Source organism: Leptopilina heterotoma, unplaced genomic scaffold, assembly GCF_015476425.1.
Source record: "Leptopilina heterotoma isolate Lh14 unplaced genomic scaffold, ASM1547642v1 Lhet_27, whole genome shotgun sequence".
In the NCBI taxonomy this organism is placed as follows: Eukaryota; Metazoa; Arthropoda; class Insecta; order Hymenoptera; family Figitidae; genus Leptopilina; species Leptopilina heterotoma.
In genome coordinates, this window is record NW_025110978.1 from 1,727,379 (window position 1) to 1,733,911 (window position 6,533).

The following is a 6,533-nucleotide window of genomic DNA, read 5'->3' on the forward strand; positions in this document are numbered from 1 at the left end:
TTTTAAATTAATGCCCAAATTCAGATAATTTATCAAGTATTTTCTTATCGAAGAACAAAAATTTTTTATATAATAATACATGTCTTATTCTATTTGTTATTTCTTAGTTCTTTATAATATAATTATGTATTTTTATTTGAGTCATGTATTTGACTTCGTTTCATTTTGTACAAAAGGCGGGAATTTCAAATTTACTTTTTTCAATCATAATTATTCGTGATACATAAAAATAATAAAATAATTAGTATAGCAATATATACAATTACTAAAATAATTATAAGTCATATATATAAAAGAATTATTAAAATTTTGACTAATTTACAGAAATATTGACTAATAAGAAAAGAAATATAATTTTTGATAAAATTTTCATTTAATTCAATTCAATTCAATTTGAATTTAATTCAATTCAATTTAATATAATTCCATTTTAGTTAAGTTAAATTATTTTGATTCAATTCAATCCAAATAATTTTTTTTAATTCAGTTCAATTTATTTTATTGATTTTTATTTACCTATTAAAAAAATTTATCTTTTTTTTATTTCCATAAAATAAATAAAAAAAAAGTAGTAAAATCAAAAAAAAATAATATTAAAATTTAATTTTCCATGATTTAATTAAATAAAATAAATAAAAAAATTAGTAGAATCGAAATAAATAATATTAAAATTTAATTTTCAATTAAATTCTAGGTATAAAATAAATAAATAATTAGTACCTAAAAATTGGAAAAAATAATATTAATTTTAATTTTAATTTAATTCCATAAAATAAATAAATAATTACTAAAGACGGAAAAAAATTGATATTTAATTTTTGAATTGATATTAAATTTAACTATCAATTCAATTTCAATTAATTAAAATTGAATAGAAAATTAAATTTTAATATTTGAATTGATATTAAATTGAATTGATTTTATAAACTCAACTTAAATTTAATTCAATTCAACTAAATAAATAAAAAATTAATAAAATCGGAAAAAAATAATAATCAGGTTTTAAGAGAAAAAAATAGATAGAATTGAATTTTTTTACAATCATTTATTTTTTATTTTTTTCACAGTGCGACTATCGTTCACAAATCCAAGTCTTTATTTAAAACACGCAAACAACGTTTCTATTTGCAATTTCGTTCAAATTGAACGATACAAAAAAGTGATTAATACAAATGTTTACACAAAAAACATCATTTTTTTTTGGAAACTAATCTAAAAATTTAATCGTTCAATATACAATCTAACTTAAATAATAAGATTAAAACAAAACGTTAAAATTTTTCATGTACAGAACTGGTTGTATCGACATGTGTGATGTGTATGTGAAAACTAATTGGAATGTATGTACAAAGAATTCTATTATTTATAATAATAATAATAATAAATAAAAATTATCTTGAAAAAATTTTTTAAAAAACTTTTCAACTATCTTCATAATTATTTTTAAAATACACTTTCAATTCATCTGTGATGCATATGTATATATTTATCTTAAAAATTCTAAAGAGAAAAATAATTTTTCTCTTTTTTTTTAAAAGCACAAAAGGACATTTTTTTACTTATGAGTATAGCTTTTTTCTAATTTTAAGTAAAAATAAATACACAATTTTTTTTTTTTTATTCTTAAAACTAGATGATTGTATAAAATTAAGACTGAATTGTAATAAAAATTTCTATATATAAACCAGTTTTCTTTCATTTCTTTTTTTCTCAAAAATTCTTTTACAATTAAAATAAATGTATAAAATGTGCAACATATATAATAATATATCAAAGATGAATGGACAATATCACTTCGTAATTAAAATTTAAATAAAATTTTTTAAATTTAAAGAATATTTTTTCTTCAATATAAACAAATTGAATAAAAGATAATAATTTTTCATCTATAGTGATAAATTCTTTTTCTATTTGGTATGATCTACTTATAATCAACAAAAAAACTTAACAACCGGTGATCAATTTTTTTCATCTATACAATTATATATATATATATATATACTATATTTATAAATCTGTGAATTCTATCTCTATACTTAGGATCAAATAAAAATTAACAATACAATTAAAATTATTATAGAAAAAAAAATAAACTTAAAAAACCTTGATGATAATTTTCAACAACAAAAAAAATTATACTGTCACATTTTAAATCATCAAATATTAAAAAAAAATAATTTAGTCACTTGATAAATTGTCTTTTTCATTTACAATAATAATGGATCACAAATGTCGACATTGATTCATAATTAAATGCAATCCATAATTAATATTGCTTGATAGAATTTTACATAATATTTATAATAAAAAAAAAAAAAACGGAAATAATTCTAAGTTTAAAAAAACATAGTCTTCGCAAAAAATTCTGAATCAATTTAACTAACTTAAGTAACAACTGTGAGATTTTGGAAGGCACAAAAGTAAACCTTTGTTTATAATATACAATATAATATAATAAACCAGTCATGGTGCTTGACGTGAAAACTCCAAATTTAAACTTTTATTTGTATATTTACTTTAAAAGCTAAATATAGTGAAATTCTTTCAAGTTTAAATTTCAAACTCATTCACACCAAACACGAATTCTTTTTCATTCATATTTACAATTATGACTAATATTTAAATCCTATAAATATAATATCCTAAAATTGGAAGTCAAGATCAATTTATTACAATATTATTATACGTTTATCCTAGAGTCTGTCAGAACTTATTACAGTGATTTTATCATCAATAATTAGCTCATAGAAATGTAAAATATTGCAATAAAACAATAAATTATATTATCGTCAATATTTTCAGGCTTACTATGTGTGATATAATATATATATTTTTTTTAAATCCATATACGCATTTTTATTTATAAACTTTGAATGATTATATTCTAAGTATTAGGCACATAGAACACACAACGTACTTTATATATATATATAAATTTTTTTTTCCATAATATTATAAATATTTTATATGCGTCAAAATTATGCGAGTAAATCTATAAAACTCTTGCGCAACAATAAATTTTTATATTATTATTCTTCTTTTTAAATATTTTCATTAGAGCACACTCATATATGTGATTCAAAATATATATTTATATATTCGGCTTGTCCGCAAAATGGACCAAATTTTTCAACAAATAGATATTAACATCACAATATTTATGTATAACTTTCGACTTTAGTGATATTCAATTGCAAGCTGTACACATTATATGGTAACGTACACATATTTTAATATATAATATATTATAATATATAATATATAATTTCTATTTTTATATTATATATTATTTCATATATAATATTTCATATAATGCTATTTTATAATGCTCGCAAGCAAGCATTTGACACATGCGTAGACAATTTTTTTCTTTTTATTTTTCTTTACAAATAAATCGTATATTACACGTGTAATATACAGTTAACGACTTGGATTGAGTTTTTTTTTCATCACTTCCTGTATACAATATTTTCTCATGTAATGAGCGGAACTACTTTTATAAAAAGAAAAATATTACACAAATATTAAAATTTCCTTTTTTTAGTTTTTAGAAAAAGCTCTTTATTTCAGAAAAATAAATTCTTAGCTAACATTTCATTCTTTTTTAATGTATTTTATTTTTGAAAATATTATCCTCATTCAAATAATAAGTTCCATTCTAAGCTTTTTAAAATTACAAAAATTGTGATAAAATTTAACAAACCAAAAAATTTAGTTAAATAAAAAAAAGTTTAATTATTTCTAAAAATTACAACTGTAACCCTAACAAAATTTAATTATTTTCTAGAATTTTTAAATAAATTTATTCAAAATTTAATGATTTTTTAAAACAAATACTTGAATGCTGTGATTAAATATTATCAATTCAAATATTAAAAAATTCAATTTCTAACGTTAAATTTAATAATTTAATTATTTCTAAAAAATTACAACAAATTTAATTTAATTATTTTCTAGAATTTTCGTTTGACTGTTGTCTTTCTTTTCTAATATTCTTTTACTAAATAATTATTAATTGTAATAATTTTTAATAATTATTCGATAGTTTTTCCAAAATTAAGTTATTTAAATACAAAAATTCTATTTTTTATAAAAATTTTAATTGTAACTCTTAATAGAATTTTTCAAAATTTCTGAATGTGAATCATTAAAAATATGAAACCAAACAATATTGTAAATAATACTTATAGATTTTTAAAAAATTGTAATACAAAAATTTTAAAAATTAGTAATTAAAAATATTTTTAAACAATTTCTTGAAAGATAATAATAATAATTGAAATTTAGAAAGTAAATTTGAAATTTTTAAAAGAATTTTTAGAAAATATTAAATAAAAGTCAAGTATTTGAAGAATATTGGTTATACCTAAATATATAAATACATGATTTTTTCAAAATTTTAATAATGAGTCTAATAAAAGTAGATTTTTCAAAAATTATTATTTTCTTTTTTTGAAGATAATTGAATTCTAAAAATATATTTAAAAAATTCTAAGAATTAGGGTTTTAAAAATATATTAAAATAAATTCTTAAATATTATAGATATTTCAATTATGTTTAATTGAAAAATTTCCAAATAATTGAAATTTAGTAAAAGACTTTAATAATTGAATTTTTTAAAAGAATTTATTTAAAATATTAAACAAAATAAAGTTCTTGAAGAATATTAATCAAAAATATGAAAATTGATGATTTGTGCAAAATTTTAATGATGAGTCTAAAAAAGATCTTAAAAAACTTTTTTTTTTTGAAGGTAATTGAATTTTAAAAAATTCGGAGAATTGAGTTTTTTTTAAAACAAATGTAATGTAATTTTTTCGAAAATAATTGAATTTCTTAAATGACTTTTTTGACAATTTTAAAAACTAATCAATTTCTTTGAAGAATTTTCATTAAAAATTTAAAAAATGATTGTTTTTTTCAAATTTTAATAATATTTTTAAAAAAATTAGTTTTTTTGAAAAATTTTAATTAAATTATTTTTTGTAGATATTTGAATTTACGGAAATATGTAATTAAAAATTTATTTATTTATTTATTGAAAATAGTTAAAATTTAGAAAATTATAATAAAAAATCCTGATCATTACTTTTTTTAAAAAAATATTTTAATATAATTTTTTGAAGCTAATTTTCATTAATTTTCATTTTCAAATTTTCGTTTGAATTTGAAGGTTTTTCATTGAAAAACATTTTAATTCTATATTTCAAAACTTCAGTTATTTTTCAATAATTATTCGCAATTTTCAAAGATTTCATGATAGTTCTGTTTTATGCCATAAAAATCGAAAAAAATTACATTTAATACCAAAAAGTCGTATTTTTTGTAAATACAGTCAACTCTCGATAACTCAAATTTTTCGGTAAGTCAAAGTAATTCTTGGGTCCCGTTCATTCCTTATAAGCATTATTAACATTTGATGACTCAAAGTTTTTTCGGTCTCCCTTCGAGTTTGCCTTATCGAGAGTTGACTGTAATTCGAAAAAATATTCAGAAAAAAGCCCAAAAGTCATACTATCCGAGGCCTGCGATAATAATTTAAAATTTTAATAATAATAAAACATTGAAGATGAAACGATCACTCAAAGTGTTCGTTTACTTCAATTTTCTATTATTTAAGACGACCGAGTGATAAAATCACAACATACATTCACTAATTCACAAAAAATTAATTTTCAATACAATTTTATAATAAAATATCCTAGTAATTAATAATTTAAAATGAACCATCAAACAGCAGTAAGAAAATAACAAATAAAAATATATTCAACATTTCTTTCATGAAAGATAAATTAATTCCTTACACAAAAATTTAAAAAAAATATATAAAAATAATAACAATTTCTGTTTATATCATAATATTGTGTAATATTTTCCCATAAAGACAAGTGAATTAAAAAAAAAATCAATCCAAATTGCGCCTATTTTGACGAATACTGTTGGGTGTATTTTTAAGGCACTCGTGCGAGTCTATATAGTTATCACCTTGGCCTTCACCTGGTGAACAATTTTTACATACTGACCTATTTTATGCTTTAAAAAAAACAAATAAATAACACAACAATATAATAGCAAACTTTGGAAATAAAACTATCTTGATAATACAATCTATTTATTTCTCGAAATAATTAGATGAGGCGAAAAAAAACGGATCAAATTTCTAACACTGAACATATTTTAATATATTAAAATTTTATTTTAATCTATTAAAATTTCATTCTAAATCTTTTTAAATTTATTAAAATATTATATATGTAATTTTCTATATAAAATTCTTTTTTTAAAATCTTAATTAAAAACACAACAAATTTAAATTTCAGAATAAAACAAACAAATATTTTGCTCAGTGACTTAAATTAATTTCTATATACAACTTTTTTTTCGATTTTTTTTCCTTTTTTTTTTGCCTTAGTGTATATTATGGAACTAGTAGTCGTAAACTGACGAAAACCCTGTATGATTATCATTATTATAAATTTTATAATTATTATTAAACATTATCCATGAAAGATTGTGACTAAAAAGAAGGAAC